Raw genomic sequence first — 9,328 nt, 5'->3', positions numbered from 1 at the left:
ACTTAATAGTCGTTAGTAAGTAAGTAGTAAAGTTTAGTATTACTACACGAACAACTATATATATATATATATATATATATATATATATAAATTGAATTAGGCCTCACTATAAATACCATTAGCTCAGCCAATACTGTGAAATAGTCATTTTTTATATTCAGACATTTTAAAGGTGGTTTTAAACGGGCGTTTTCTATGGCCGCCATTTTGTTTCATCACGATCCCTATTACTGTAATTTCTGTCACTGACCATTTTCAAAAATTATCTTGTAAAATAAAACTAATATCACACTGTAGATCTCATCATTCACAATATTCTAAGAAAAAAACATGTTAGTGAAGTTGAATCTACAGGAGCTGCAGTGAGGTGGTGGTAAAGATCCTGCCACCCACATCCTTCATAGAAACTATTGACTTTTTTCATTGGTATTTTTCTATTTATAAGTTAAACTTAATTTTAACTCTGAAAACCAATTTCTGTCATAGCTCAGTTATTGTAATAATTACTCTTACCAACAGGTATCAGTGCACTTGAGAATACTATGGAGCAAGGATGTAATTCTGATGTAATCATGGGATTTGTTACTGTGTAAGTCTGTATTTCTTAGCAAGCGGTTTTTTCCTTTTTTTTTTACACTTTTGCTAATCACTAAATTTCGAATTCCAGTATATCTTTGAAATAGCTATTTCCAATTGAATACTGATGGCCAGGTTAATTTTTAGTTTTATTCTAAGTACATAGCTTACTCCGATTAGAAGTTATTATTATCTACAACCTGAATCAAACCACAAACTTAGGAAAGAGAATCATAAATTAGAACTTCTAATCAGGTTCTACTTTGTAGTCTTACATTTTGCTAATAAAAAGTGTATGTGATTGAAGATGGATGTCGTGACTTGCAAATTGATGATCATGAGAATAAATAGAGGTCTTTACAGAAAATGCATACTGTAACCAGAGTAGTCAAACCCCATTTCTAGTTATTTTATCTGTGACAACAGAGGACAAAGTGCCAAGAGGACTGCCTTGCTGGAGAGAGAGGATGGTGAAATGGACCCCACAAAGGAGCTTTTATGTAAGGAGGGACATGCTGCTGGAGCCACTATAGAGAACTCTGTGACAATCCAGAACTGGAAAAAAGTTCTCATTTCTATCACTTAACAACAGAATGAGTATTTCTTGAATGTAGAGGGTTCTGAGTGCCAACAACAAACCATGCATCTGAAATCATGGATGTTTCAGCCACGTGTTGGTTTAGAAGCAGCTGAAGATATCTCTGCAGCTGCTGGCCCCTGTGATAGAGACAAATTTGCCCTATGATATTCAATGGTTCAGCGAAAGAAGACCTTGACTACTTCTTTAAATATTGCAAAATGTCACTCAGGAACATGATAACATAAGTTGAGTCAAGCATTGATGGACAACTGAGCACTTGGATGAGGAGCAACTCAATGACTGGGACACATTTAAAGGTGAGTTATGCCAATCTTTTGACTCGGAGAGAAGCCTAGCTATCCATTGGGTCAAGTTCACGTTTTAAAATAGAGGGCTTCTTGGAGAAGTTTGTCACTCTTGTGGATCATTTGTTTCATTTATACAAGAAACCATATCTTGCCAAGGGCAGCTGCAGATTATGAAACTTATCCCGTGAATAAATTTTATAAACGAAACAATGCAAAGTAATGTAGATGTTAGATACATCTACATCTTAAAGTAGTCAGGTTTGAAGTATTAATTTTGAAAACATCCCAGAAGAGGAAGAAGCACACGGTGGAAGCTGCAATGATTATATTTCGGTTAGACCATCTTCTGGATATTCCTATTTGACAGATTGGGTACCCTCCTGGAAATATATACCAGCATCTTCATATAACCCTCTGGATAATAGTAAGTGGTATAACTTCACTGGATATTCCTTAATGGTTGTGCTGTAAAAATAACTGTCACTAGACAGGAAGACCAAAGCATCAACTTTGGTTGTGGGTTAAAATGTTATTAGAAATGGACATATCCTTACTTTGTCTCATGACCAAAAGATGGTTGAAACTTGCAGTTCTGTCTGAATATCCAACAGATGCAGATGAAGGCAAACAATGACTACTGGCACTTCAACTGCAGGCTAATGTAGCAAATGTCAAGTCTTACCGCTGACCTAGAGGGTACAGTACTAAGCTTGTGTCCAAATATTTGGTGGTCAGCTCAACTCGTACAGGTCTGGGTGGTGTTCAGTATTTGTCAGTAAACATAAACATTTATAGTTCTTGAAAAAAGCTATCCACTATACTTAAGTGGGCAGATACATCTCCAACTTCATCTTGGCTACTGTCACACAGGATGTGAAAGTTGCTGTCTCTGATCTTGGTTCATGTACTGGAATATATGGGATGGACCTACTGTGAAAATCGTCAGCCAGTTTTGCCTGCAGTTCCACGGAAGTAATCATCCAATGCTGGCTGGAATGTGCCCAAGAACAGTGAACTACAAAGTGCATCAGAAGGAGGGATTTGCAGTACTTCAAAATGCACAAGCGGTATTCTTTAGTGTACTAAAGATGCAATATTGACATATGTTGCAGTGATGGAACTAGCAAACAATATATTTTCTTATGCAGAAAGCAGGCTACCCTTTCTTGAACAGTTATCTGTTCAGGTGATGGCATAATCGTGACACTGATCTATAATTATGAACATCTGGCTATTCAGCTTATCACTGGTATAGTCATTGGCACGATAAGTGATGTAGAAGTAATTATAACTAGCATTATAAGCTGTGTCCATGATCATATGTACAGCTGCTAGGTCATCTGAGATTGTTTGTTTATGATTATGTGGATGATTGCATATACTGATACATTTGTGGAACCAAAGGTCATTTGGTTTGACAACAGAAAATTACCACCATATTGTTTGGTAAGTGAACACAGGTGGAATCCCTTGATCACATTGTGGTCAGAGAATGGTTCTAACCCATGTCTTCAGTTTTCTATCGTATTAATGAATCGTAGCCCATTTCTTCAAGATTTATGCATAATTGTCCACTTTGACTGAAGCTGAAGAAGGTTGTGACCATGCATTTCACTCACTAAAACACTAAGCTTCTAGCTGAGAATTTAGTGTTAGCTTATCCAAGATAAGGTAATGCATTCCTGCTAGATATTTATGCCAAATGTATTGGAATTATGACAGTGTTGTTACAGATGCATGATGGAGCAGAACATGTAATTGTGTATACTACATGTATTCTGATAGCTTCTGATCACACATACCACATGACAAAAAATAACTCATTACAGTTTTAACATTTGTAAAACATTACTTTTAAACTAGGAAGTTTTCCATTAGACTAAAACACAAGTGTCACTGAATAACCCAGATACACTAATGTAGTACAGACTCATAACCTGTGGCACTTGTACAAGTAGTTGCAAGTGCGGGAAGATGTAATATATCTTTAATATAATACATCAAGCAATGGTTCTAGTCTGTGATGTACTTAGTGATCCCTAAAGCTCTTAGGCAAGATATACTTCAGATTTTTCAAGGTGTTAACATATTTTAACATCCAAAATTCTTCTTTTCTGGCTGCATTCGCACTAAGACAGAGTAATTGTGTAGATACTGTACTCTATGTTATGCCCAGAAGAAAATGTCAGCCAAGACAGGATAAATTATGGTTTTCTACTGTAAAGAATATCCCTATGCATAGCTGGTGTTCCTTTCAGAGAATGAGATAATCAGAATGTGTTGATTGTTACCAAACTTCATAAAATAGGCCATTGCTCACCTATTGGTTGATACAGCAACACAGTCTGTTAATGATGTGTTGGTTGAATAGAGTATACAATTTGGAGCAACTAGAGAAATATACATGGATCAAGGAGATCATTTCACAACCTGTTATTTTCCAAACAGTGTAAGATTCTGCATGTGGGGAAGACATACACTTTGCAATATCTGCCCCACCCCGAGTCTGACAATTTAGTAGAAAGTGCCAAGTTGTTAATGAAATGGCAAACGTTTTTAAATTTCAATCAAATCAACTGGGATGAAGACCTGTCATACATCATGACAGCATATGCAACGAGCAGTTTCACTATTCACCCAACTTGTTCATGTTTGGCTGAGAAATATAACCTCTTTCTGAACGTGATGTATGGTCCACTCCTAGTGCCACAGTGTCCACAGGAATATGTGGAGTGACTGAGGTCTGAATTATTTGACATGCACGATTCTGTACGTTAGCAGCTGGGTAAGGCTGTCCATGGGGGATCAGATGAGGAAATGCTAGTGAGGGAGTGTCACGACAGTTCTGATGATCGGCCTGGACACTAATGTTTAACCCCTGATCATTACTTCTAAGATTAGTTGTCATATTAACATTTAGAAGTACGGTGATTTTCCTTATTTCTCGTTGCTTTCTAAAATTAAAAGGCAGTGAAATGTTTATTGGACAATGTATGATAGATGCTCGATTATAATAGTTAAGGCAGCAGGTGTTAGTAGATATAATATATATTTTAAAATGTTTGTAAGCTGAAAAGGCATTACAATTCTTACTTTCCAAGCTACTAAATGGTGTTCCATGATAAATTTATGCACTACATTATGTGATAGCCAATTGATTGCAGTAAAACTAGAACAGCTGATGTTATTTGTTGTAAGTCTTAGAGAATTTGCAGTTGAGATGATTAGGATTGATCATGGGATTTCTGATAAATAGAAACTCTGAAAGGACTATGCAATTCTTTCTTTCTGATCTCTTAGGTAATATTTTGTAAAGAAAATTAGCTGAATGTTTATGATAAACCATCTGAAATTTTGTGGGCCTGTACATGTCTTCCACGTGTGAGTGAAGGAGTTGTGCTGTTGATAAACACAGCAGGCAAATCAGGTTGTGATGAATCATGATCATTTGTGAAAAGTTCTTGTTTCACTAAATTTTTTCTGTATTTGTTTTTATGTTATGCTGACTACAGTGAGTGGATCAATCCAGAGCAGAGTATGGTAATAGTTCAGCTGCTAGTATATGTAGCTGTTAATGACACTGAATGTTTATTTGTTTTCAAATCTGTATTTAGTTTACATCAGTCAAAGTGTGTATTCATTTATACATTAGCGTAAGTACAAATATGAAGCCAGGTTGTGTGAATTCTAGCTGAAAAAGCCGATTTTGGCAGAATTCAGCTTGCGATCATACATTTCATGATGCTGAGAGAGTCAAGTTCATTGAATCATAGATGATGTTGTAGTAATAAGTATCATACTTGGGTGTTGAGTAATATAAAGTAATACAATATTGATATGTATGTGTACACGGTATTGTACACATACGGGTATGTGTGTTTGTTGTTGCACGCATATACTTACATTACATATGAATTTGTTCATAAGTGTTGTATAGCATATATTTTGTTGTCATTCAAGAAAGAAAGAAGCATAATTTATATTTATTTCCTAATTTTTTATGGTGGTTACGAGATCGGTCAAATCTACCGAACCCGGACAGAGATTCGTTACTGAAAATAACAGATAAAATATAAAGTTTTTTGAAAAGTTTTTTGTTGTACAAAACTTGAAGATAGCTTTTATATACGGAAACATATGTTAGCTGAGTTCTTGCACAGATCTTAAAATATAACGTTGATAAATGGAAACATCGGCACATGTAGATACGTAAATTTCCTATAGATCATTTTCCAGATGGTTCTGCTATGATTGGTGTCTGGCGAAAAGCTTCAGCAGATATTTCTTTTGCAACATCTCAACCAACAATTGGTTCAGTTATCAACGCTATTTTCAAGTTTTGAACAACTCTACTTTCAAGTTCTATGTATCTACATGTGCCGATGTTTCCATTTATCAACGTCATATTTTAAGATCTGTGCAAGAACCCAGCTAACAGATGTTTCCGTATATGAAAGCTATCATAAAGTTTTTCTTAAGAAACATTTGATAACTGAAGATTTCGCATGTGAAATCTGAAAATTTTTCTAATGCATAAAAGTATTTTTAATCTTAAAATGTAAATTACTTTGCATGTTGAATAGGCAACATACGAAAAGGAAAAAATAAACACGAGAAAAACATTGCTTTACAAACTTTAAGACTTAATAAAAATTTGATATGTTTCATATGAAAGCACTGTAGTGTTTACTCATAATCTGCCAAATTTCGTTAACATACGTTTAATAATTTAAAAGTTATAGCATGAAAACTATAACAAGCACAAAATGGTTACGAGGTCGATCCCAGGGACCGAACCCGTGCTGAAAGAGTTAACACTGATAGGGGCCACCTATTCGTTTTTGACGATGTGTAGGACTATTTTTGAGTGGACCTCAACCTTTTGATTGTTTAAGAAGAGTCTATAAATGAAGACCTGCTTTTTTTGCAAAAATTACGTTCAGCCATCAATAAACTGACTCAGAATGCGAAGAAGAAACAATGTCATCAAATATGCTAGTCCTAAAGTCAGTTGTAGTCGCTCCAGACATTGACACTGTGGAGTCGAAACTGCCTGATGTCCAAGTGACAGGGTCAATTCCACTACCAAGGCAAGAAAGGATAAACATACACATTCCCACATTGCCTTTTTGAAGGTTGTGAAAACATTTACAGCCACAGGAACGACAACAGTACACACCGCTGATAGAACCACTACATTCTGAAGTATAAAATATCTTTGTGGAGTTTTGTCTGGCAGAATACTGAAATAGCACCATGAAAGATCTTCAAGTGCAGCAACAGTCTTGAATGTCAAAACATTAGCATTCACACTAGTGCCCTTCATCTTGTTTTTGGCATTACCACAACGGCCTAGAATCATCAGCACCAACAACAGTCCTACCTCATTACACCATCTAGCAGACTCAAGCCCAGGTGGTGAAGTGGGCATAGGCTTTGGCCATGTGCCAGACAGAAGAGAATAAGAGAAGGAGCTAGGTGAAGCTAGCCAAGACTAAAAGAGATAAAAGAGACCTGACAGTAGAAAAGAATGTATAGAAGAACACATTCACTTAATGAAAAAATGTATATTTCCACCTTGGAAAACTGATTGATGGATATATATATATATATATATATATATATAACATCCTGCTCTGGGTGTACAACACCTAAGTTATTTCTATACATATAAACACACATACATATAATAATGTATTTTCTTCACTACTGTGTGATTTGCCCTTCATCTTCAGTGACTTAATATGGTTGTGAACGACTTCAACATCTAAGTTATTCATGAAGAATAAAAAAAAATATATTGTACATTTATCCTTCGTTATCAGTGATTTAATGTAGTTGCAAATGAGTTCAATTTCTTCAAATGGGTGTTTTTAAACTTACAAATAGCAGGCCCTTACGCAAAATGTTTGAAAGGAGGGTTCTAGTTTGTGAGATCAAAAGTCAACACATATTGTGCGAGCCCCCCAGTGGCACAGCGGTATGTCTGCGGACTTACAACGCTAGAATTCGGGGTTCGATACCCGTGGTGGGCAGAGCACAGATAGCCCATTGTGTAGCTTTGTGCTTAATTACAAACAAGCAAACATATTGTGCGAAGTACAATAAGCACGCAAAACATGTTAGTGATACGGTGAGTATGGAGGCATGCTCCTCAGAAAATTTGTAAAAAATAGGTTCTATGAGATTAAATCTGGAAGCAATTTTGCATGAAATACAGCTTAAACAATTACATGACTGTTCAAATAAAATCCATAAACATCCAATGAAAAGTCAACAAATCATCATTCTGTTATATGATGGAGAGCTAGACTTAAATTATAGTACTGTACTACTTACGTGCAGAGTAGTTATCAATTGTTAAATTATATTACTACTATAAACAACTCTGTATAGCAATATCAGCTATTTCAATTATTGTCTATCATACATGTAAATGTATGCACTACTGAAATAACAGTAAGCATGCTCCATTTTTCTGGAGTGCTTTTCCATAAATAACTTACACACAGTTCCAATGTTATAGGAGTTTCATGATGATTATGCATTGCAGCTATAGCATTCAGTCTTTCTTTGGTTTGTGTACACCTCAGGTAATTATTCAACTGGCGGAGAGGATATTCCGAACGTTCACATGAATATGAACTTACTGGCAGAGTAACAAAGAGTTTCAGTAACACAAATATATTTCGTACACTGAAGCACACTTTTAAACAGTCATCCTATATCTGGAGCCTGTCCTGGAGAGGTATAGGAAGCCATCTTGTCTTCCATGTCTTCATCAAAAATATCAGTATTTGACAAATCTTCCCTGTAAAAATCTCTAGCCTGTCTGATATCATACAAGTTGACAAGTACTACTTTATCACGTCGAATATACACTGGAAGAAGGATAGCACAAGGACCACAAAAAATGCCATCCAACTTTGGACTAAATATAAAAAAAACATGGACATACGTATAGCACAACACAAGTAATTATTCTAATTGCATGTCAAAAGCTATATTAACTACTAAAAACAGCAATGTTACGTAGTACTGTACCTTGGTCGTCATGTGACAATCCTTTTGCTGGCAAAAAAACATTTGCATATCGCTGGAATCAATTTCTCGTAGGCGTTTCATTCTTTTCTGTAAGAAGTGTTGAAGGTCTAGCTTAAATATCGTATACTGTGTAGCCTCTTACTTATATAGCAGGTAATTTTCAAATGGGTTTAAGATTAGTACAGTTCTTAGTTCCTTCCTTGTACGAAAATAAAAACCAACAAAAACTCTTAAATTTAAAATTCACAATCACTTAATAGTTCTATTTCCGTGACATGACGAAGCTTGCTTGTGCTCAAGACTTACATGTAGCTGTTAGATATACACGAGTGTTTCAGTTTCAGTTTAATGTGAGCGTCATGATTTGGACAGTTTATGTAAATGAGGTGTCATATTTAGAAGGGAGAGTTTATGGCAAGTTTGTTTACATAATTGTTTACGAGCCATACGTTGTGTATCGTGTAAGCTCAATTATTATGAGTTAGTGATTGTTATATTGTTGCATCATGTTACTAGAACTTTCTGAAATACGCGTCGAAAGATTATTACTTAGATCTAGACTGCGTGATTGTGAGCTTAATGATAAAGAGCGTATAGTAGCGATAGTAAAATTATCACAAACTGTATTATAATAACAGAGCAGAGAAGAATAATTCGTCTTGTCAATTGTGTTCTAAAGTAATTGAACCAGCCTGTGAGGACGTTAACGAAAAAGAGACAATTATTTAAAGTTCTGGATACAACTGTGATAACCAACAGTGTAACGAACATTTGTATATACGTTTGATTTGTTTTTATATATATTATTTTAAAACAAGTG

Source organism: Limulus polyphemus, unplaced genomic scaffold, assembly GCF_000517525.1.
Source record: "Limulus polyphemus unplaced genomic scaffold, Limulus_polyphemus-2.1.2 Scaffold3861, whole genome shotgun sequence".
In the NCBI taxonomy this organism is placed as follows: domain Eukaryota; kingdom Metazoa; phylum Arthropoda; class Merostomata; order Xiphosura; family Limulidae; genus Limulus; species Limulus polyphemus.
The sequence above is the reverse complement of the archived record's forward strand: the minus strand, read 5'-3'. Positions refer to the sequence as shown.